The sequence below is a fragment of the Zalophus californianus genome, chromosome 13 (genome assembly GCF_009762305.2).
Source record: "Zalophus californianus isolate mZalCal1 chromosome 13, mZalCal1.pri.v2, whole genome shotgun sequence".
NCBI lineage: Eukaryota > Metazoa > Chordata > Mammalia > Carnivora > Otariidae > Zalophus > Zalophus californianus.
The window spans coordinates 55,381,933-55,407,579 of NC_045607.1; the positions used below are offsets into that span (position 1 = coordinate 55,381,933).

The following is a 25,647-nucleotide window of genomic DNA, read 5'->3' on the forward strand; positions in this document are numbered from 1 at the left end:
ATAATTATTCCTCGTTATTGGACATCCTTATTTAACGGGGCGCCCTGTATTCCCCCAAGGCAACCTCACAGAACCCACGCCCCGCACCCCAAGCCCAGCGGCCGCGGAGCTAGTTTAAAACCCAGGACCCGCGGGCTGGGCCGCGCCCCCTGATTGGCCAAGGCGCGCCCACCGCCCCGCCGGCCGCAGGCGTCACGCAGCCCCGGCAGCCCCGGCCCCGCCGCCGCCGCCGCCGCCGCCGCCGCCGCCGCCGCCTCCGCCGCCTCTTCCTCGGCGGCCCCGGTCGGCGCAAGTGCGGCGCGCGCGGGGGGAGGGGGCGCGGCGGAGCGCGAGGCTGGCGTCGGGCCGCCGCCGGCCGGGCGGGATTAAGTTTCTCGGTCGCCCGTGAGTGTCTGTGCGCGTTTATCCCGAAGCTCCTCGCCGGGCCGTTACTTCAGCAGAGAAGAGGGCGAGCGGGAGCGAGGCGAGGCTCCCGAGTCCCCGGCGACCCCGGCTCCCCAGCCCTCCTCCCCCTCCGCGTTCCCGCCCGGGGCGGCCGCCGCTAGCCGGGTAAGCGGCGCCGGGGCCCGGGCCAGGAGGCCGGAGCGCGCCCCCGCGCTCTGCGCGCGCGCCGGCAGGGAAGGTGCGCGGGCGCTGGGGGCTAGGCGCGCGGGGCAGGCGGGCAGGCGGGCGGGCGGGGTGCGTTCGCCCCACCCCGCGCGGCCGGGCGGTACCGGGAAGCCGCTGCTCCTCTGGCTCTTTAAAAGGATGGGGTCTGGAAGTTTCCTTCGCTACTTGCATGGCCCCCGAGCGCTAGTCCCAGTCCTTTCAGCCCTCCCACCCCCCCTCCCCTTTGCCCTTGCTTACTCTAAATGGTTTAAAAGTTTTTTTCTTTTTCTTCGCATGGAGGGGCACAGGGATGGTGCTGGGGAGGGGAACCGCGGGCCTGGCGCGCGGGCCGGCGCTCCGGGGCGCAGGAGCCTGTTGCTCGCCGCTGGTGTGGCCGCGCCCCGGGCCGGACGCCCCTTCCACCCTTTCGCTGGGCCGGGCGCTTGGGTCGTGGGGAGAACCTCCCCCCCCCCGCACGACTGGCGTCTCTAGCCTTGTCTGCCGGACCCCGAGCGCGCCACTAATTGGTACCCGGCCCCCATCCCCCGCGGCGCCTGTGCCCTTTCATCCGCTGCCCCCCATGGTGGGAGCAGTTAGCTCTCGCCACCCTCTTCAACTACCCCGCGCCTATGGGGCGCCTTTGTCTACGATTCGCAGCGGGGGGGGATGCCGGATGTTCCTCGGGAAGCGCTGTTCGGGAGACGCTTTGTGTCTTGGGAGTTGTGTGTGTGTCAGGGGTGGTGATGGTGTAAATTTTTGCTTGCGTTCTTTGCAGAGGCACAAAGGCCGGGCTATTCTTTCCCGCAGATCACATGGAAATTCAAGCTGGGACTGCCTAACGTAGGAGGGGCCGGGCGACAGCCGGGGGGAGGGGGGCGGGTGGCGGCCGCTGCGCAGTGGCCGGGGGCGAGTCGGGGGCGGCGGGACGTCTCCCTCCGTCTCCGCGGGTGGGGCTTGCAGAGCTTGCTCGGCTGGCGAAGAACCCGAACGTGGGCGCTGCGTGCCTTGTGTGGGGAGGGGGCTGGGTGGCAGCTAGTGTTTCTTAGGTAGCATCAGATAAGAGGACTATGACTTCAGCCTAGAAAGAATACTCTCCATGTTCGTTTGATGTCCAGAGGGGAAGAATCTGAAAAAGTGTCTAGACGGTGTCACCCAGCTTTGGTGGACAGCTGTAGTGTAAACATCCCTTTTGTGTTTCCGTAGACATTCCTCATTTAGATTACCTTTAGCAGGATTAAAAGAAAAAACACGGTCTGAAAAACTAACGAGGTGATGGTTTAGGGCTTGGGAGTTTTTACATGCTGAATTTGGGTATACGTGACTACAATGAACTTTTTTAAAGGGTCGAATCAACTGTATTTAATAATATACGCTTTACCACCTCGTAGAATTTAGGTTAAAAAAACCCAACAAAACTTAAGGTTCCTAGGTTTGAGCTCTAATACAGTGTAAGCTCTGGATGGATGCACCTGTGCCCTTGCCTGAAGGAGGGGCTGACAGGGTTTAGAGGGTGGTGGAGATAATCTTGTCTGGGATGCCCAGATTTCTTGCTAGCTAATGAGCTAGTTTACAAATGGGCGGGTATATCTAGATGGGACTCTGTCCTTGCTCGGTTCATATTAGGGTCTTTGAAAGTGGAGGTCTCTAAATTTAAGGGCCATGGGCCAGATTGGCCAGCAGCAGCCTGTTTTTCCTTCAAAGTGTAGGAGTTAGAAGTGTTTTATGCATTTTTATATGGTTAATAAAATCAAAAGAATATATCATGGTATGTGAAAATTATTTGAAAATCAAATCTCAGTGTGCATAAGTAGAGTTTTACTGGCACAAGCCACACTCATTCCTTTTGTGTGTGGCGGATTCTTACTCTTTGATTGCTTTCATAATAGCAGTGGGAGAGTTGAGTGGTTGCATAGTTGAGACATGGCTGTATAGCCTTCAAAGTATGGAATGTTTACTCTTTTTCTTTACAGAAAAACTTGCCAACCTAGAGCAGGCTTTAAAAGTATTGCTTAGGGTGCCTGCGTGGCTCAGTTGGTTAAGCGTCTGCTTTCCGCTCTGGTCGTGATCCCAGGGTCGTGGAATTCAGCCTGGGGTCAGGCTCTCTGCTCATGGGAAGTTTGCTTCTCCTTCCCCTCTGCTTTCCGCTCCGCCTACTTGTGCGCACGCTCTCTCCCCCCACCCCTTTCTCGCCCGGTCAAGTAAATAAAATCTTAAAAAAAAAAAAGTATTGCTTAAATGCCCCCTCTTTTGATGGGTGCATTGTTTAATTTCATTGCCTTTTACGCTGTTTCTGGTGTCCCCTGAACTGGTTGAGTTTTCCCCAGTAGGTAGACAAATTAAGTTAATGTATTGGATTTTCCCATTTCCAAGTTTCACTCTCAAAAAGATTTCTTAACCTTTTGGCATCTTTGTCAGAATCTAGGATAAAGTGGGTTTTCTGATTGGCAGAAATTACATGCTTAGTTACTTTAAATTTAATATAGATAGCCACATTTCAAGGTGTTCTGCAGTGAGTTCTAGTGACTTCTTGCCGCCCTGCTACTTGAGCAGGTTTGAGAATTATAGTTTTGTTTATTTAGGTAGAGAGTAGCTGGGGTTAGGGGATGTCATGGATTCCTTTTTGCAGGGAAGCACTTGAGGCAAAGCTAGTTTGTGGGGGAACTTGACTCTCCACCACTCTTCTTCCCTAAATCTTTGCTAAAACAAAAAATGATGAAGTTTATTCTCCACATATTACTGAATTGATCACATGTGTACATGCCTTTAACATGTGTTCCTTTTCTTTCTTTAGCACCCATTGGTATTTCTTCTTTTCATTTCCCCCTCTCATTTCTGGTTTTCTTTCTCACTTTACTATACTCCTTTTATCGCCTAAGCCTGTTGCTTGTGGTTTAGGCAGAGCAAGATGTCAGTTACAGTTTTTGTCTGCTCAAATTCCTATCACATAGACATTGTCCTGCTTGACCTTTAAAGACCTCTTTGCATTTCAGATACCTTTTAAATGCACATACATATTATGAAGGAGTGAAGGCTGTCCTCAGAGTTAACTATCTCTCTGCAAGGTGGGGGTGCTCAGATTTGTGGAAATCCTTGAAATGTAATTTTGCATTGCTGCAGGCTTTTAGCCTTCAGCTGCTGTGGTGTGGAGGCTTTGCTTTACAAACGAAGTGGACCCATTGTCTAGAGTTAAGATTAAGGGTCTTAGAAGCTGGCATGCAACAATGAATTGCCTGGAAGATAACTAACTGCCCTGAGTTAAAGGCAGATGATTTTCTTCAGATTGCATCCCAAGTCTGACATCATAGACTTGACTCCCTTAGGTTGAGTAGCAGGTTGGCTCCATTTTGTATATTTGTAATATGTACACAGTACTTTGTGAATTTCATAAATATCTTGAAGAAAAGTTGATATATTGGACTGGAAATGTCCCCATACATGCTGGAGCAAACAACATTATCTGCCAGAGAAAGATCCTATACTTCAAAGTAAAGAAGCAGAAAACTTCCTATAGAATTGAGGACTGCTTAATGCTACATACGAATGATGATGTATTTTATCATTATTATATTTCCCAAGCAGTTGTATGTGATTTTAAAATACATTTAGCCTAAAGTAGGAATTCATTTGATAGAGTTACATTGTTATGTACATTATCAACCCCATATTTATAACAAGAAAGGTATTATTTTCTTTTGTGAAATAGTGTCATGTGTAAGAGAGCCTCTATAAACACAGTTGGGAAGTGATGGTTAGTATGGTAAAGTTGATACACTATGATTAAGTAATTATGGTGGGATTCCATGTGGGCGAATAAGAATAAGGAGATGAACTACTTCTACTTATATAATCTATTGCCTTCCTGTGAAATATTTTCTGAGTAGATCTGAGGTAGTTTTTTATTTAGTAGATAATAATAGATGGATTAGGAGGTATGTTGCATTGGGTTAAGCACTGGGGAGAACATAAAATAAGATATTGCCCTAGAAACTTACTGTCTTGGTTGAAAAAAAATAATCATACAAAGGAAAGAATATGAAAGTTTTACACTCGGTAAAAGTTACACCATTTCAAAGAAATTAGAGATCAACAGAGGACTGCTTGCTGGCAATTTGTAGATGGCCATCTCCCTGTGTCTCCCAGTCCTATTGGAGTAGGGGAGCCCCAGTGACCTCATTTAACCCTAATTACCTCTTTAAAGACCCTGTCTCTAAATACAGCCACATTTTGAGGTACAGGGGTTAGGACCTTAACATACGTATTTTGGGGAGGTAGAGAGGAGGACACAATTCAGCCTACAATGAAGTTCTTAAAGAGACCTAGGTTATAAACTGGGAGCGACCTTGAAGAATGGACTGGTGTAGGGTTAGGGAGGGAGGTCATAATAGGAGGCTCTTTTGTTAGTCTAAGCATTACTGTGGTAATTTGATGTTTGGGAAAAAAGAAACTGCTATTTGAGGAAAAAGATACTTTATCTTTGGCCTGAAGCCACTTGTTTTCTTTTTCCTGGCTTTCACTGAGAAACTGGCCCTTGCTTTTTATGGACAGAGCATTATGTTAGTTTCCTTTTTAAGTGTTTCATAAAAGCATTAATTTTTAAAGATATTTCTTATATTTCTTTTAAAAATCAGTAAAACATTAAATTTGGCAAAAATGAAATGTTAATGTTTGTAAACATTTCGTCTGAAATGTTTCATCTGATTAAAACAGCAAAGCTTATTCTTTAAATTACATTGACCTGAAAACTGTATATACTATGCATGTTTTGTGAGCAAGTAGTTCGCATAATCATTTTTTCCCCCAGAAATTTCTTCTTTTTGGAAAAATTTAAGGTTAAAAGATAATTTATATTGTATGTTATAAAATAACAAAAACTTTTTTAGGCGTTGAGATTAGATGACTTAGAGAAATGTTAATGCAGTTTTTCCAAATTTGGCCCGCTGAATTAAAAAAAAAAAAAGTAAATTGAGACTTAAATTCTTCCTTATTTTCTTCTTGTTTGTGGTGGTTAAATTTGTTTCGTGTAGAGAATTCTGATCTTTATTCTCCTTTTAGTTTTATTTATATCTTAGAAAACAATATTCATTGTTACTTTCTTGTAAAGAACTCTGCCTTCAGATCTAAGGTGCTATACATAAATGCATGAGGGGAAAGTGAAAAAGGAAACTCTTAGAAGAAAAACATACATTAGCTACAAAAACAATTAGGAAAAACCTATTTAGGTGTGTTGATAATTTAGTGTTGATAATTTGAATATGTTTTGGGATACTTTACCATTTACTTTATTATTTATATTTTAAAACTATATAGTAAAATACATAAGATAGTTATTTCCTTAGTAACTTATTTAATAATACAAACACATTTTTTTAAAATATGGAAGAGGTAGACAAGTGCAAAGAAGCAATAAACTTGCCTGTGATTCTGTCACCCATATATCAGCCCCCCCATAATGCACATGAATAAACAGCACTGTTGATCATTGATTGCTCTTTTTCTCAGGGAAGATAATGTGATCTGAGATTATTAAACATCCATATGTAGAATTGAAACTGATACCATCTCTGTGAACCAATGTCTGTTGACTCTTTTGAGGAGATGTAATATGGCTAACCACAATGGGGCACATAGGACACCAGTAGAGAATCAATTATTTAATCTTGATCTCTGTTACATAGTCTTATAGTTAATTTTGGAATAACTTCACATTATGTAATTGGGTGGCCCCTATCATGCCTTGCTTTGGGGAACTGGCTGTAGAAAATGGTCCTGAGGATCTCTCATTCTGTGCTCTTAAAAAACATCACAGACCTAACAAAACTGTGTTGACAGAATCCTAAAGATTAAAGGTTATTTTGTAGTTTAAAAGGATCCTCTCTGATCTTTATAAGGTATGCCCAGCTTCCCTTAACCTTTGCTAGGCCCCCTTCACAGGTCCTGTGTGTCTAAGTTTGTTGTTGGTGTGTAAAGTTTGTCAAGCTGTAGGTTAGGCCCCCCGCCCCCCTTCTTTGCTAACCCCATTCTTCCAAGGATATTTCATTTTAGTAAGTCAGGCATGAAGTCTGCCTCTGGGCAGCATTTATGTCCTTCCTACTGTAGGACTGGAGGGGCCTCAACTATAGGATTCAGTGGAGTTTTGTGTGCACCACACATTCCCACCACATTCATGTTTTTCCAGGAAGTAGTAAACATAGTCACTCTATTGCCTTTTAGAAAAGCGTAACATGAGAAATGTCTCTTTGTTCTGATATAATCTGCTGAATGTATATTTTGTATCAGGCTAAATCACAGGGTACTTTTAGATGTTTTATGGCTGTGGTAGGAAAACAAAAGAAGAAACAGCCCGGAGGTCAGGATTATTGAATCCCTGGCCTGCTTTGTGAAGTTCAGTGAACATCTTTTAGGTGTTAAACTAACAACTTTCAGACCTCACCCTTTTCTCAGGAAGGGAAGAAGGATCATTTATTTTACTGATGGGTAATTTCTATTTGAGATATGATAAACTGCACATATTGAAAGTGCACAATTTGTTGAATTTTGGCCTACATGTAACCATACCCATAATCAAGATAGTAAACATATTCATCACCCCTAAAAGTTTCCTAATGACTGTCATACTTTCCTGTCTCCCCTACCTACCCATCCCATGTCTCCAAGGAACCATTGATCTTTCTGTCAGGATAGACTAGTTTGCGTTCTCTAGAGTTTTAAATAAATGGAATCATACAGGATATTCTTGCATTTTATCTGACTTCTTTCACTCTGTATTTTGGGATTCATCCATGTTGCTTCTATTCATAGCTTAATAATGTTTATTGCTGAGTGCTAGTTCATTGTACTGAATGGATATACCATTCAGAGGTCTTTTTTAAAAAATAGTTTAGAATTCTCTTGCATTTTGTCCATTGTCTTGTATTTATTCTTGGTTTCAACTTTGTTGTGTCAGACTTCTGTATTTGACAGTATTATTTAGTCTTCTTAAATTCATGCCTCTTGGATACTTAAAATTTAAACGCCCTTATATAAGGTTACTTGAGGTTTCAAAATATGTAAATCATATATAATTTTTTTAAAAAGCTAACAAATGTAAAATAGAGATTTAAAGTTTCCTGATCTTTAAAGATGTCAGATAATTATGTAAAAACAAAACAAAACAAAACAAACAAACAAACCGGTCATGTGAGGGTTGAGGCTTTCTGTAAACTTTTGTATCCTACCTTGTGAAGTCAGCTTCAGTATTGAGCTCAAAGCTTTAAGACTGCTTGGCTAATTCTCTGACTTACTTGCATAGTTTTTATAGTCTTTATAGTTTTTGATAGATTTATCTGTCACTTCTTGTGACAAATTTATGTGACAATCATATAGTAAATATGATAACTAAGTTGTAATTTGGTGCCTGAATTATCCAAATAATTGCCATTCATTATCTGTCACACCTAAGATCGTCAAACATATCAAGAATTGGAGAGAAGATGATCATATTGTGAAAACATGTTATTCTTGTTGGCATCACTCAGATATTTTGGGCCATTTTTAACACTTAGTTGTTTGTCTCTACTTGCTAATGACTTAACTGAAATTAAGTGGCAAAAACAAAAAACCAACAACAACCAACCCAAACAATATCAGTTAAGGCAGATATGGTCTCTGGATTATTACAAAAATAAAAGTTGGTTTATAATCTTAATATTAACAGTTCTTTGAGTACAATAGTAAAATACAGTTAATGAATGTAGTTAAATTGTATATGAGTTAATTAAGAAGCAAATAGTCATGTTTATTGAAAGAAAATAAGACCTCTTAAAATGTTTTCAGAGAGAAAATACCAGTTGTCAAAGATAGCCCTAGTGAGTCCTATGGAATTATATGTGGTAACTAGTGTAGCCTATTACAATTATCTGTGAATTAGTAATTGGGGGATTGAATTGGTGCATGCTTATTTATCTTATATGGCTAAGATTCATGTTTGGATAGGTTCATATGAATTTGGATTTCTTTCTATAATTTCCCCTTGTCTGTACTACTTGGAATCTTGCCAGCAAGATGTAAATTGTCATCTCGTTTTCTGACTTTCCTCAGTGTATTCTCAGGAATGTAGACCATCACTGACTGACAAGCTTATCTGCTGATTTAGACAATGACATCTCTTGGCCGTCAGGAATACAAGGTTCTCTCCAGCAGTTCTTTAGTACAGATTATGTAAAACATTCCTCTTATAATTGTGAACAAATTTTATTTTCTTCTTGAGTGTATGCATATTCAATTAACAGAATATCCAAAAGTGAATTTGTTTTGGTTTAGTATGAAGTAAAATAAGAGAGGATCATGGCTGATTCTGTATTTTTTTAGATATATTCTTCTCCCTATGTGTAGACTTTATTTCATCTTGGCTTTGATTCTATTGGGATTTTTAATTTACTTCACAGGTGATTGTTATCTATCTAAGATATTTTGATCTTAGGGTGCTGGCTGGCTCAGTGGTAGAGCATGTGACTCTTGATCTCAGGGTTGTGAGCTTGAGCCCCACGTTGGGTGTAGAGTTTATTTAAAAAAAAAAAAAAGGGTATTTTGACCTCTCCCAATTTTGTTTTTAAAGATTTTGTATATTTGACAGAGACACAGCGAGAGAAGGAACACAAGCAGAGTGGGAGAGGGAGAAGCAGGCTTCCCGCCAAGCAGAGAGCCTGATGCGGGTCTTGATCCCAGGACCCTGGGACCATGACCTGAGCCAGAGGCAGATGCTTAACGACTGAGCCACCCAGGCCCCCCAGTCTCTCCCTATTTTTAATTTTACCTTATTAAGGTTATCTTCCATAAGTAATTTGTTTTCACATTGGTCTAGGAACCAAAGTGATGTCAAATAAGCTTTATTTTGTGTATCATAAATAACCCTACCTAGAGTGTTGCCTATAGTGGGTGCTTTATCAATATGGTACTTAGAGTGATCAAGCATGAAGGGTCGGTCAGTCCGTCCGTCCTTCCATCCTTCCTTCCTTCCTTCCTTCCACCCTTGTTTGTTCCCAATTGGTTTTTACCCCTAAAATAAGTCATATATATTGCATTATACTTTAAAATGTTCATGCTCTCCAGGGTTCCAACTTCATTTCTCCCTTCTTGGCAATCCGTACCTTCTTTCTGATTAATCCCCTTTATCTTCAGCAACACCTAGAGGCCAGTGATTGCCTACTCTTAGGTCTTCCAAGTTATTTTCTCTTTAGATGCACATGTGTAGTTGATTCCTTCTTTCAGTAGATATTTGTTGAGTGCCTTATCTGACCCAGCCACTATTTCTGGTTCTGGGGATATAGCCCTGGAAGAAAAAGGGACCATCACTACCACTAAACAAAACAAAACAAAAAAACCAACAAAAATTCCTACCCCCATGGAGCTTAAATTTTAATATTTTCTATTTTCTAGAAACAATTCAAACTGGATATGTTCAAAAGGAATGCATTTCTACCCGTTCCTCTAAAGACAGAAGACATTTCTCTTTCTGCTGTTTAAACTATGTCCCAATATTTCTTAGTTTCCCAAATTAGAAACATTGAAAGTCAACTCCCATTGCTGTTACTCACTCATTCTGCCTGCCCCCCAGCACATATCTAGTGGTCATTGAATTTTTTCAATTCCGTCTGATGAATGTGTGTATATTTCCTTGTTTTTCTGTTATCTGCCTTAATCTTGGCTTATATTATTTTTCGATTGTCTTGCTTTAACAGCCTACCATCTGATTATACTATCATAGTTCTTTCTCTTTTTCATGAGTTATTTACCCTATTATCAAGATTGTTTTTACAGAATATGAATTTCAGTTACCACCTATCCCCCTGACCCTGACGGGCCCAAGGAGGCCATGAAATATGGCTTTCCTAGCTCCTGTTTAGTTTGGTAGCCCAGTGCAATAGAACCCCCGTCATTTCAATTCTCTGGTTTCTTTATGATGACATTGCCTTAGCAGATGTCCTTCCCTTAGCAAGACGTGCCTTTCCCTCTCCTGGCTGTCTCCCACATTCTCCTAGGTTGTGCATCCTTTGGGACAATTCACATGTCACCCCTCCCAGTTCTTTCTGATGCATACTGACAGCATTGGATTTCTCTGTACTTTCACAGAATTTAGCACATCGTGTTGCAGTGTAATTACTTAACTGCTTTCCATTAAATTGAGAGCTCAAAAGTTAGGTACCTGTCTATATTCTGCTCTACCATATGCTTCAGTGATAGAGGCAGATACAGACTTTGGGGGCCTAAAATTTGTAGAATTTGGGATGGCCCTCTTAAATTAAAAAAAATAAAATTATGAATACAAAATTAGATGTGAAAGTACCTATTTATTTGAATGAGAATAGAAGGATCCTGTGCAAGTATTTCATGTTAAATCTTAGGGGAATAGAAGTGTGTAGTTAAACCTTGCTGAAATAATGCTGTGTATTTATGTAGTTTTATTTCACTGTTGATTATCTTGAAATTCGGAAACATTATGAGTTAGCCATTCTGATGCTAATACTGCTGTTAATAATAATAATACTGCCTAGTGCTCCCATAGCACTTCCATTTTCTACATACTTACACTTACTTTATCTTACGGGATTTTGACAACTGAGTCACAAGGAAAGTGACTCAGACTTAATGATCTTTACTGTGTTTGGCTGCTGGGTGGGTGACAAAGATAGAGTTGAAGTTCTTCCTTTGAGATCAGATTTCACTTTGGTGGGGGAAATGATTCAGTTCTTCCTGTGCTTTTGTAACCTCAGTTAACACCCTGCTCCACCTCCTGTTTGGCTGGTGAATATTCAGGACTTTTCGGAGAGTTTTGTAAATGATCTTGCTGCCCCTCCATCTTTTCTATCTCTTCCAATTCAGCTCACCTCATTATTTTTTCTTCCTCTCCTGCCCTGTTTATCTGTGTCTTGCCATACATCAAACCTGTTTTTTCTCCATCTGTCTTTTCTGGTAGATAACATAATACTCTTAAGTGTCAGTTCTTTGACTAAGCTGACTTCTAAGACTGCAATGTTTGGATTCATTTCTACTCCTTTGAAGTACTGTAGGGGGTGGTTTTGATTTTTGGGCATTCAATAGCACAAAAAGTGCATGTAGTTTTCAGCAATGGGAACATAAATGTTCTAAAACCTATGTACTTTACTGCACTTTGCAAGTCCCAAATCAGAAGTGATCAGTTTTCATTTGTGTTGAGGATTTACTGATTTAATAAGCCTGATTAATCTGATAGCAAATTGGAAATAGCAAAATGGAGAGATTAGTGTCCAGACACTAATAGAAGACCAAATAATAATAGCAATAGTTATTGGTATGCTTATTGTTTCCAGGTGCTTTGCATGTTATTGTTAATGCCCACTTTTACAACAGCCGCACAGGATCTCACAATTAGTAAAATTGTAGTTTTTTTTTAAGTGAGCTCTATAAGGCAGTCTGGGAACTCTGAAAGCATAGGTGCCTGGGGCTACATAATCTGAAGGTAAATAATTATTTTCTTACCTATAGTAGTAGTATTAGAGTACAGAGCTATGTGGTGGAAAGGTCTTGGTTTTGCTATCAGTCAGACTTAGGTTGACTTTAAATAATAGCTCTGTTGCTGACAAGCTTTGTTATGTGGGGGAAAACACTTTATCTTTCTGATCCTCAATTTTCTTAAAAATGTGTGTATCTAATAAGAAGCTCTTGGCAGGATTAAAGGAAAGGCATGTGTGTGAAGCATATATGCTCTGTTTAAGAACACAGGGATATAGGAAAGCTATTTCATAAATGATTTCATTTCATAAGGTAAAAATAATGCTAGTTCATTGCCTAAAACAGTCACTCATGGAGATTATTTAATTCCATGGAAGAATTACTGTTATAGTAGATGCAATAGCACTCAATTCTTATATGCAGTTTTATTATTAGTTTTTACTGAATAGCATTTTTTAAAACCCCAGATAACAAATTATTGCTTTAATTTCTTGATTACGATCGAGCTTACATTTTAGACATCGATGGTGTATATATATTTGGAAACTTTGTCCTTGAAGGGAGTATTTGATGGTCGATTTACATCTGAGGAATAAAGTTGATTTTTTTAATCAGCAAAATGACATGGAAAATTAAACAATTTGTTACTTAGAAAATCTAGTAACAGACATCCAATCTGATTGAATAAGTCTTTTAAGCCTATTATTTCTTCCCTCTTCTCTGTCCCCAAATCCTCTTGTGGCTGAATTAGATTACTTTTGGCTGATACTTGCAGATAATTGTTGATGTTTTATTACATAGACTTTTCAGTACCCGCACATAATAATGGCTATAGAAATATGATTGCTTAATAAAAGTCTGAGTTATGTGACCTTGAGAAAGTTAGTAATCTCTTTGGCCTTCTGCTTCCACATCCATAAAATGTGGTGTTAGAAAGTTATGGGAAGAGTAAAAGCTCATGAAATTTTCTTACATCTTCAAATAAGATATTTGAAAGTATAAAGCATTAATAGTTGCAAAAAATGGGTTGAATTTATGGATTCTGAATTGCTCCATGAAAAAAATTGCATAATGGGCTCAGAGAAAGCATGCTCTTTCACCAGCTTTTTTCAATACATGCATGGTACTTCTCTGTGCAAAGAGCTGGCAACCAAACCAACAGGGGGTACCGACTACTAGTCACCCCGAGTGTAGTACAGGAGAGAAAAACAGCCACATTAAATATCACTCCAATATGCTGTTCTCTTCCCAGAGGATTTCCTATCAGAAACTTGAGCCTGCCCTTTTCTGAGTGAAGTTTGTAATCTTTATCTCTTCCTATCCAAATTCAGCAGAGGGAATTCATGAGGGCCACAAACTGAATTTAGAAGGCACTAATTGATGGGGAGGGATAAAAATAATCTAATTATGTATAGTACTTAAAGCTCAGTAACAGCCAAGTAGGCAATATGATAGATGACAGTCCTCATAATTTTTGTAGAAAAGATTCCAAAACAGAAGAAACAATTAGGAACAATAATGGGGAAATGGCAGAAGTAGAGTTATTTGAAAAGTTATGGGGAAAAACCCTAGAAAATGGGTGTTGGGTGAAGAGGATGAACTTGAGGTGGTTGGCTGGGGAGATAAGTTGAAGCAGCAACGAGGTTATAATATTCTGTGTGTCCTGTCCCGACCCCTTCCATCTCTGTGTTGTCCTTTAGGGCTTTACCCTGAGGAATTGTTCCATTTCAGTTGACAAAGCCATATATTGTCCTGTCTCAGTGTCATCACTGAGATCTCACAAACTCAATGAAAGTCCTGTCTCCGACAGGGCAGACGAGAAATGACAGATATCTTCTGTACTGTCACCTCCGTGTTTCAGGGTCCCATGGGGATGCTTTGAGTATCCATGCTTTTTCTAAGGACCAAGGATACAGTTTGCCCCGGGCCCCCTGGAGAACTGCCTCATTCCAGGCAGGCAAAAGGGCAGGAGGCAGGAGCCCAAAGTAATTTCTCTGGAGAATTTGTTGCCGGCGTAGGAATTGCACCCGAGAATTCTGTGGCACAAGGTTAATCCTTCTGTGCATTTTTGGTTTCCCTCAAGAAAATTATGTGAGTGGAGTGAGTACTTTATAAGCGGCAGCTGCCTCTGGAGTCTGATGCCAACCCATTGTTGTTCCCCTGCGAGGGCAGCCCTTGGAGGGGTTCCCCCTGCCTGGTTCTGTCCCAGAAATATGCTAGCCTGTTGCATCTTGGTCCTTAACACTGAAAATGTGGTAGCAAACAGTGGCAAACTGCCCAACAATCTAAATTCCTCTGAGTTTAGCTAGGGAGTGAGAGAACAGAAGAGGCTACATGTGCATTCTCGGAAGCATCTGAATCTTTTCCCCGAATCACCATGTTTGGTGTTAGTTAACAATTTGGTGGGAGGGTCCCTGTCCTTATAGGGATGTACTAAGAGAGAACATTATGGATGGAAAATATGTAAAAAAGGGTGCCCAGAGAGAAGATATTGTGGAGTCCATAGTTCTTTGTGTGTGTTTTGGTTGTTTTTTAAAGAAATTGTGAGTGAGGGTAAGGAGAAAGGAAATAAATATAATACAGTGGACTATAAACAGAATTGATTTGTCTAATATATTTAAAAAGAAAGAAAGGGGGCGCCTGGGTGGCTCAGTCGGTTGAGCATCTATCTGCCTTTGGCTCTGGTCATGATCCGGGAGTCCTGGGATGGAGCCCCTCATCAGGCTCCCTGCTCAGTGGGGAGTCTGCTTCTCCCTCTGCCCTTCACCCCACTCATACTCTCTCTCTCTCTCTCTTTCCCTCTCTCTCTCAATTAAATAAATAAATCTTTAAAAAAAATAAAAAAAGAAAACAACTTACGGGAGAGCCTGGGTGGCTCAGTTAAGTGTCTGCCTTCGGCTTGGGTCATGATCCCAGGGTCCTGGGATTCAGTCCTGCATCGGGCTCCTTGCTCCTCAGGGAGCATGCTTTTCCCTCTGTCTTTGCCCCTCCCCCTTCCTTGCTCGTTTTCTGGCTCTCAAATAAATAAATAAATAAAATTTTAGAAAAAAATAAAAAGAAAGTTCAGCCTTTCAGATAATCAGTTGAATAATAATAGCAGCCTAAGGTTCTCATCCCAGACACACCATTGATTTGTTAGTAACCACACTGTCTTGAGCTTTAGCGAAAGTCTGAGCTGCATGTTTTTTGTTGTTCCTTTCAACACTAACATTGACCTCGTACCTGGATGTGAGCAGTAAATAGGGGAGATTAACTCAAAAACATCATAGAGTATAATTTGTGTATGTAATTCTGGAAGTGGTTATGAATCTGGTAAATGTCTTTGTAAAGTAAGTGTCTCTGTGCTTTAGGGAATCTGCAGTTAAGGACAGAACATGCATACTTTTTGAAAGGACAATGAACCCTTTACATCCGGCCAACAGTCTTAAAAATAAAAGAGAGTAGCTTTAATACAAAATAAGTTTAATGAAATGTTAGTATAAATATATTGTGTAAGTTTATCAATAGTAAAATATTCCATTTATTTATTATATGTATTTTCCTATTCAGTAGTTTTTTTTTTCCCTATTAGGAAATTACTATGCAAAGGAATGAGATGATATTATTTTCACCAAAACTTGTTTAGAATATGTGGATTCTTGGTCAAAGGAATGATTTTGATTTATGTATGTCTATATAATTGTGGATTAATTTGCCATTTCTCCATTTTATAGTATTTGTTTAGATGTATTATGTGACTTCATTATTTTGAATTGTCATTTGAATTTACATGAAAGATAAGTTTTCTCTTAATTGGAACATTTATATTTATGTGTACTCTCTTGGGTTCACCCATCATTTCCAAAGGTGGGGATTTTGGTTTGTACTGTATGCACTTGCAGAATTAGAACAGCTACAGTCATCTATCACTTCCTGCCCTGCTGTTCTCTCTTTCACACAAAGTTGGCTAATCCAGAGCCATAAGCTTCTGTTTCTAAGGCTCTTACCTAAAACAGCTTGGTAAAACTAGCAGCTGAGTAGCCATCGGGAAATCAGAATAAATGAAATATTTATGAATATCAGAATAAAATGAAAATTTTAAAAAATGAAAATTCCTTATGAGATATTAATTTTTGAAGAAATCTTTTCATAATATTTCAGTTCCTTTTGCTGGAGTTAAGTAATCTAGCCTGAACCAATTGCTTTTCTGACAGCATTTATCAATGGCAAATTTTTTTTTTTTTCCAAGTAACTTCGTAGTTTGAGGTGAAATCTTTTTTTTTCCCCCCCGAGGAAGAATGATAGGATTTCAAAAACATTGTGAATTATAAAGAAGGAAATGATTTAATCATCTCTAGTTCTATCCTCCATAATTAGATATTAACATTTTCACATGTTTACTGCCATCTGTTATTTTTCTAATTTTTATTATGAAAATTTCAAATGTACATTTTATAATGTACATATTACAATAAATTATTATTATAGAGAATCCTCATGTATCCATCATTTTTTTTTAAGATTTTATTTATTTATTTAATTGACAGAGAGAGAGAGACAGCAAGAGAGGGAACACAAGCAGGGGGAGGGTCAGAGGGTGAAGCAGGCTTCCCGCCGAGCAGGGAGCCCGATGCAGGGCTCTATCCCAGGACCCTGGGATCACGACCTGAGCAGAAGGCAGTCACTTAACCGACTGAGCCACCCAGGTGCCCCATTCATCATTCAGTTTTAACAGCCTTTTGTTCATGGCCAGTCCTATTGCTTCTGTCCTCTTCCATTTTTTGGAAGCAAATCTTAAACATCTCACCATTTATCCATAAATATTTCAACCCATTTCTTCTTACATATCTACTTCAAAAACATTCTAAAAGTTACAGTTTTCTTAAAAAAATAGAGAAAGATAAAGTTCCCTTTTGATCCCTCTCTGATCTGAGATTACCATTTTCATCTGTCTTCTGCCCCTAAAAGTAACTACTACTATAATCAATTTTAGAATGTGTCCTTTTAATTTATTGTTGAATATGATGAAAATATTGTGTATATATATATATTTATATGTAAGCATATATTGTTATATATATTTTAAAATACAGATAAACAATATCAAACTATTCCTCAACCAATTTCATTTTTGAAATCTGGATTGTGAATTTATTCTTAATAAGTGAGTCTAACCCATTTATATTTATTGTGAATACAGATTTTTTTTAGTCCCTTTGTTTTATATTTTTTGTTGACTGTGCTTTTTCCTTTTATCTTTTTTTCTCTGTTCCCAGCCTCTTTTAGATTGCTTGAATATTCTCTGTTGAATCTTTTTTCCTGGTTTATAAATTATAGATTCCATTTCTGGTTATTTTTTTTTTAGTGTTATTTTAAAATTTTTAATGTGCATATTTGGCTTGTTTTTCTAGTGGAGTTTGAAATGAAAGTATTGTTATTCTCCTGTTAGCCAGGAATATTTTAATTATTTGTAAATGTTTTTCACAGTTACTGTGGTTTCATTGATAGAATGAAACCTTGTCAGTTAGGTTTCACAGGCCTTTTTCAACAGCGGATTTGTTTTGTTCAGTTGGAACCTGGTGGCATTTCATTGATTAAAACTGAATACTTCATATTATTTTATTCACTTGCCATAGTAGCTGCTTCCCTGTGCCTTGTTTTTCTGATGTAGCTCTCCCTCCTGTAAGGTTCTTAATTATTTCAGTAGTCCTAGTAAACTTGTCTTGGCCTGTAAGCTGCCTCAAATCTTTATTGGAAGTAGAGTGTCCAGATGAAGTAGTTAAAGGAGCAAGGGTACTTCTACAGCAGGATGCTTGAAGGGATTGGTTTGTGTGGGATGTGGTAGTGTGATGCTATACCCCAGTAGGCTGTGATAGTTAGGTGTGTTTGAATGGAATAAAGAGCCTCTTACAAATTATCTCTGTCAGAATGGAGTTCACTGTAAGAATGGATGTCAGTGACTCTGTATCTTAGGGACCAGTTATTCTGTTTACCTCTCATTGGCTATGTTGGATCTCCCCAAGGAATACCTGCTGCTCTTGTAATGTCAGCTGTGTTCTCTCTCTCTCATCTGATTTATTTTGCTCTCTCATAAATCAGGCTTGTACCTTATTTTAGCCTTTCATCCTTTACTTATCTTTGGTTTATTCTTGCAATGTTTCTCTCCTTCGGTTCCCAAGAGAGAGAGTCTAGCCTAGTTCTGCCTTTCCAGTCAGCACTTGGATTGTCTTCCTTTGGGTGAGGAGCCCAACCCTTGTTCTGCTGGTTATGGCTGGAAAAGAAGGACGTAGCAGTGTGTGATAGCGTATTCCTTGGAGCAGGGGCCGTGGGAAGGTTGAAATCTGTATCAGTCACTTTGGGCTACCATAACAAATACCATAGATTGGGTGTCTTAAACAACAAATCTAATTCCTCATGGTTCTGGAGGCTGAAAGTTGAACATCAAGGTCTAGCAGGGTTTGGTTTCTGGCCTTGTCAATAGTAGCTTCTCACTGTGCCCTTAATGGCTTTTCTGTGGAAAGGGGGAGAGAGGGAGGGAGGAAGGGTTAGATAGATAGCTCTTCCTCTTCTTATAAGGCCATCAGTCCTCTTGGATTAGGACCATTCCTTTATGACCTCATTTATCTTTAAGTACATTCTAAAAGCCCTATCTTCAAATACAATCACATTGAAGGTTACAGCTTCAACATGAATTTTGGGGGGATACAGTTCAGTCCATAGCAACAATGTAAGGTATGAGAACTCAGCCTTTTAAACTCTTGCTCAGGACACATCTTTATATCTGGAATAATATGGTTTCTTTTTAGTGGTATGACTTTATTTCTGGAGGTCATACCATTGCCCTCTTCTTATATTCTCTTGGTGATGGGTATTCCCATCCAGTCATAAACTCAAGCAGAAATCTGGGGCTCATCCTAGACTCGTCTTCCTTACTTCCACATTACCAGGTCCTGTTGCTTATAGCTTTTCATTCATTCTTGAATCTGTCTTCCATTTTCATTTATTCACTTTCATGTCTGTTTTTGAAAATACCTCTTACCTGGCTTTCTTATTTCCAGTTTTTCTTGTTTTTATAGTCTTCCACACCATTACCAGAGTGATGTTTCTAAGACAAACTTTGACCATGTCACTCACTACACCAAAATAAACTTCAAAATTAAATGTCTAAACTCCTTAAGAATGGTATGCAGGGCCCTCAGTAATTTAGCCTGTACCCACATCTCTAGCCTTATCACTTCCGACTTTCTTTTTCTCCATTCCCAATCCAGGAATAAGAAGCTCCCTGCAGTGCTCGGAAGGAGCTGTATGCTTTTTTTTTATTATTAATCACCATACATTACATCATTAGTTTTTGATGTAGTGTTCCATGATTCATTGTTTGTGTATTAACACCCAGGAACTGTGTGCTTTTGCTTCCACGTGGGGAGCTCTCCTCATTCCTGCTGTGACTCTGACCTGTTCTTCAGGACACTGTGCAGGGGTATTTGCCCCCAGGAAGCTTCCCCTTTCTCTTCAGTTTGAGTTTGGTGCCCGCTTCTGTCAATTGTATTTTTAAGTGTCCGCTCACTTGCCTTTTTCTTCTATTTCCTTGGCCCATGAGTTCCCAGACTGTTTCTTCATATTTCTAATTCCGCCACCCAACAACATGCAGGTCATGTAGTTGCCCCATGTATTGTTGAATCAGTAACTAACAGAATTTGAGTTCTTTTCTCACCCCGTGGCACCCGTAGCATTTTTTACTTTTGGCAGGTAATTTATCTTTCTGTTTTATAAAAGAAGGACAAGACTATCAGTTGGTATTTCAAGTATGTTGGAAAGGTGAGATTATTTGATAGTTGATTTTCTTTTCATTCTGGGAAACAGAATAGAATTAACAAATTCTATTATTACTGAAGGAATTCAGAAAGATTCATAAATATGAACTTGAAAATGATTTTGTTCACGAATACTTTTTGAATTAAGCCTATAGAAATGAAGGAGAAGTTCAAAAGAACAGATACTAAGAAGAGGTGGAGTGTTTTCTGTTCAAAAAGTGCACTAACACTGGTGGGTAGTGTGATGTTTCTTTTAGAGTACTAGTTCCGTAACATTTCCCTAGATTGTGAATTATGATTAGAAGTGTAAGTTTTGCTCTCATGGCCAATTGATGTTATGACAAACTACCTGCAAATGACTACAGCCTTGCATCTGTCTAACTTTCAGGTAGTGCTGAGGCAGCTGTGAACGAGACAGATGCGAAATTTAAATGCAATAAATAGGCGCACCTGGGTGGCTCAGTTGGTTAAGCGCCTGCCTTCGGCTCAGGTCATGATCCCAGGGTCCAGAGTTCGAGCATCTCATCTGGCTCTCTGCTCAGCGGGGAGTTTGCTTCTTCCTCTCCCTCTGCCTGCCGTTCCGCCTGCCTGTGCACACACACTCTCTGTCAAATAAATAAATGAAATCTTCAAAAAAATGCAATAAATAGATGCTGAGTGACTGTGACCAGCCACAAAGCATTGCAGCAGACTCACTTAAAGGTATACCCCTTTTGGCCATACCAACTTTTTTCTGGATCTCTCTTGAGGCAAGGGAAACAAAAGCAAAAGTAAACTATTGGGACTTCAACAAAATAAAAAGCTTCTGCATAATGAAGGAAACAATCAACAAAACAAAAAGGCAACCTATGGAATGGGAGAAGACATTTGCAGATGACATATCTGATAAAGGGTTAGTATCCAAAATACATAAAGAACTTATAAAACTCAGTACCCTAAAAAACAAAAAATCTAATTAAAAATGTACAGAAGACATGAACAGATATGTCTCAGAAGAAAACATCCAGATGGCCAACAGACACATGAAAAGATGTTCATCATCACCCACCATCAGGGAAATGCAAATCAAAACTATGATGAGATACCATCTCACAGCTGTCAGAATGGCTCAAATCAACAACACAAGAAACAACAGGTGTTGGTGATGATGTGGAGAAAACACTTGTGCATGGTTGGTGGGAAGGCAAACTGGTGCAGCCACTGTGGAAAGCAGTATGGAGGCTCCTTAAAAAGTTAAAAATAGAACAACTTTACCATCCAACAATGGCAGTACTGGGTATTTATCCAAAGAATAAAAAAAAAACCACTAATTCTAAAGGGATACATCCACCTAGCTGTTTTTAGCAGCATTATTTATAATCGCCAAGGTATGGATGCAGCCCAAGTGTCCATGGATTGATGAATGGAGAAAGAAGATGTGGTATCTATATACAATGGAATATCATTCAGCTGTTAAACAGAATGAAATCTTGCCATTTGCAATGACATGGATGGAGCTAGAGAGTATAATGCTAAGTGAAATAAGTCAGAGAAAAATAAATACCATATGATTTCACTCATATGTGGAATTTAAGAAACAACAAATGAGCCAAGGGAAAAAAAGACAAATCAAGGAACATACTCTTCATTGTAGAGAATGAACTGATGGTTACCAGAGGGGTAGGGGTGAGGGATGGGTTGAACAGATGATGGCAATTAAAGAGTGCCCTTGTCCTGATGAGCACGGGGTGATGTGTGGAATCACTGTATTTTACCCCTGAAACTAATATAACACTGTATGTTAACTAACTGGAATTAAAATAAAAACTTAAAAAAACACAAAAAATAAAGTACCTCTTTTACAGTTAGAATTGTTAAAGATAACTAGAAAATTTTATGCATTTGGGACAGTTTCTCTTTCTGGGTTATTTTTGGCAGAAAACATATTTTCACTTCTTAGTTGCCATATAATCTGCATTGGACAGAATGATCTGTTTTATGTTTGAAGCACTGATTCTTTACTACTTACAATCTGTGCCCACACATTACCAGTACAACTTGTTGAAAAGTACAACGATTAGTCAATTAATCAGTCCCTGTTTCTAAATAAAACCAAATTTGACTTGATTCTTATCCCCTTCTGAAACTGGAATTATCAACTAGTTGTTGGACAATAATTGGGTCACAGCTAAAATCTTTAGAGTTTTGGGGCGCCTGGGTGGCTCAGCCGTTAAGCATCTGCCTTCCGCTCAGGTCATGATCCCAGGGTCCTGGAATCAAGCCCCACATCGGGTTCCCTGCTTGGCGGGAGGCCTGCTTCTCCCTCTCCCACTCTGCCTGCTTGTGTTCCCTCTCTTGCTGTCTCTCTCTCTCTGTCAAATAAATAAATAAAATCTTTAAAAATAAAAAAAATAAAATCTTTAGAGCTTTGTAAAGGACTTGGCAACTTTGTCGTTACATTAATATTTTACAAGAAGCATAAAGGCCTTAAATTAAAAATGATTTTTAAAATTTGATTTTTTCCTCTAAGGTAATATATACATAAGTAGGGTTGCCATATGAAATAACGGATGCCTGGTTAAATTTGAAATTTAGATAACCAACAAATTAGTGTTTAGTTACAAGAATGTCCCAAGTATCGCACATACTAAAAAATTAATTCATTTATCCAAAATACAAATTTATTTGAATTTTTCTGTATACTGTATTTTTATTTGCTAAATGTGGCAAAGTTATATTGATATAAAATTTAAAAAACCCAAAAGACGGGGCACCTGGGTGGCTCAGTTGATTAAGCGTCTGCCTTCGGCTCAGGGTCCTGGGATCAAGCCCTACATCGGGCTTCTCGCTCAACGAGGACCCTGCTTCTCCCTCTCCCTCTGTTTGCTGCTCCCCCTCCTTGTGCTCTCTCTCTCTGTCAAATAAATAAAATCTTTAAAAAAATAAAATTAAAAAACCCAAAAGAAATGCAGTGCAAAATAAGTTTCTCTTAGTGTCCCATAGCCCCCTACGTCCTACTATTACTGTCTTTGGAAAGCTTGCAGAAACAGTCTGTGCTTTTATAAACATGTACATATTAATTTTATTTATGCAAATATTTCCCTTCCTTTTTATACAGATACTAACAACTTAATACATTGTCTCACACAGTCCTTTTTTTTTCATTCAACAATGTATGGCCACCGTATGATTTTTGCAGTACAATATGGAAAGCATGGTGTGTGCCACACTCATGACTGAGTGTGGGCTTTGAATTCAGGCAGCGTTGGATTCAACTCTAAGCTCTGCTTACGAGCTATATGACCTTGAGTAAGACCCGAGTCTCTCCCTTCCTCTGTTGTCTTCTCTGGAGGAGCACGTGGAGAGCGTGAGGGTCAGGGTCCCTGCTGCTGGGATGTCATGTGTGCAGCCTGCCCTTGTCCAGCACTTAGTGCTTCATCGGCACTGAAGTCACTGAGCCACTCGTGGTGTGCGTCCTGTAGTTGTGACTGTCCCCACTGCTGTAACAGCTTCAGCTATACTCACATAGTGATGCATCAACAGGCAAGAGTACACGGCAGTAACCACACGGGCTCGTGTACAGTAGCTCTATTTTTAAGTCTATTTGAATATGCCTATTTCCATTGTGTTGAGGAATTTAGCACCTTGAAATATAACAGGCATGTGTTTTAATGTACTTTGAATATTAATATAAGGAGGCTTATTTTTCTTGGAGATTTTTCTTAAAATCTTGGGTTTCAAAGGTGATTTATTTAAACATATATGAACATTATATAAATGGTGACTATTACTGATCTTTCTTTGATGTACCTACCCATGATTTCTAAAATACTTAGTTTTGAGTTGTTCATACCTTTGTATGGATTGTTGGTTGTGTTAAGCTGTCTACACCAGTCCATTTCAGACTTCGTGCACGTTGGGTCTGTTTCTTCCTCTGGTTTCTCCGTGTGTAGGGCAAAGTCAACAGTTTTGAACTTGGAAAGAGGAAGGAGAATGGTAAGGTGAGTCTTCCTCCTGTTGAGAGGCAGTATATTGTAGAAGTTAAATTGTTAATTGGCTCTGGAGCCAAACTGCCTGGTCCACATCTGGCTCCATCATGTACTGGTGGTATGACCTTGGGCAAGTTCCATACTCTTTCATTGCCTCAGTTTCCTTGTTTGTAAAGTGAATATTAAAGGCCTTAGTTGGATAATATGTTTTGAGTGGTGCCCAGGATGTGGTGGCTGTATGTTTGCTGTTGTCACCTTTGCTTCTGCCCCAGCATTAGTGTTGCTACTTGTCCACATCTCATTTCCTCTCTTTACCACCCTTCTGACTCACCATCTTCACTGCTAGCCTGAATTGTCCAGAAGAGCCCTGAGAATTTGGCATTTCTTAGACACGTATTAGATTTTCTTTACATCTTACCCAATAGCCATGACCCACTGTTGTCACCCAGGTACCCTTCTGTTTCCACACGGTGTTGGGGGGGGGTGGAGAGGGAAGGTTGATGGTGGGGTGAGAAGGAGAATTCATGCAGTTTGATGCATGTGGACTCATCTCTCCATATCAAAACATCTTTGGTTACAAATGAGTATCTTTATACTTAGAGCTGAATCCTTGGGATGGGGTATAGGGCATGGAAAGGAACAGTTGTTTTTTTTAACCTCTTGTCTCTTTGTCATGCCTACTGATTGTAAAATCTGGAAAACCTCAAAAAAGCCACATGTATTTATTTTAACGGACATCAGAGCAGAGAAGAGAAACTGTGAAACTCATTTTTTTTTAATCTCTGAAATCCAGAGGAATGGAGCTCTCATGTGGGAGCTAATTAATGTCTGACTCACAGTTGAATGGAGTTTTTTTCCCTAAAAAAAAAAAAAAAACAAAACCTTTATGATAAGAGTTTCTCCGGGGAAAAGAAAAGTAATTCTCTTTCCACATAACCGACTTGTAGGTGAACTTTGGGATGACAGTGTTTTTCTCAGTGGGGAACTGCTTACTCTGTACTTTCTCTGCAGATTCCTCATAAATCAGTGGGTCTCTAAATCCATAGGCTACCTCCCCCTCCAGGTCATGAATATTGCTTGTCTTTCCAAGTTAATTTTTCAAAGGGGGAAGAAGATAGAGCTGACTTTATTGTGCCTAGCAAGCACTGATGTGTATAGTTTTACCCTTCTAAAACTTTGAGTGTCATTCATTTGTGGTTAGAGTTTTCTAGTTTAAGAGAGACGGACAGTGACTTCACAGGGCATTGCAGCTAGTAAAGGGGCCAGCTGAAATGTTTCTTCAGGTGATCAGACTCCCTAAGTTATGTTCTTCCATTGCTCGCATTCTTCCTGCTGGGCATATATCAGTTAGAGACCTTCCTTTTAGTGGGGTATCTTTACTTTATTTGTTAACTGTCAGAAGTTAGTAATTTTTTGAGGGGGACCTAATAGTATACTATCTTATGAAGTGTCCTTGTCAATAAGAATAAAAATATGACTAGTTTATTTTAAAGATCTCCCTGTATTTTTCCCCATGAAACCATGCAATGCCTGACATTGAAATGCGCATCTGTATGGGCTCAGTGTTAATCCTGGATATATATTTTACAGTGTGAGTTATACTACGATCTGGAAATTCATACACTTTTTCTCATTTATTGCAATATACTCAATGAGTACGTTTTCTAGGAAACTAAGGTTCAGATGATAGGCCCCTTGCCCATACCTACGCTGTTATTTAGGTTTCAATTGCAAGTTAGAGCTGGTGCCCTTTTCTTGACACGAGGGCATTTTATAAAACAAGTGCCAGTAGTAGAGTTGTTTGACTATTTCAAATGGAGTTGATGTTTTAA

At 39.6% G+C, this 25,647-nt stretch overlaps 1 protein-coding gene across 12 annotated transcripts in view; it reads left to right on the top strand.

The window, feature by feature from the left end:
• Positions 1-297: 297 nt before the first annotated feature.
• The window catches only part of MPDZ (multiple PDZ domain crumbs cell polarity complex component), a 169,189-nt gene continuing 143,839 nt past the window's right edge, over positions 298-25,647 (top strand). For 11 of the 12 annotated variants that reach the window (XM_035723504.1, XM_035723507.1, XM_035723511.1 and 8 more), the window contains exon 1: positions 298-549. The gene's annotated coding sequence lies outside the window, so the exon portion shown is untranslated. Of the gene's footprint in view, positions 550-1,406; positions 1,429-25,647 lie in introns of those variants that run through there. The other variant, XM_035723505.1, reaches the window with a different exon arrangement.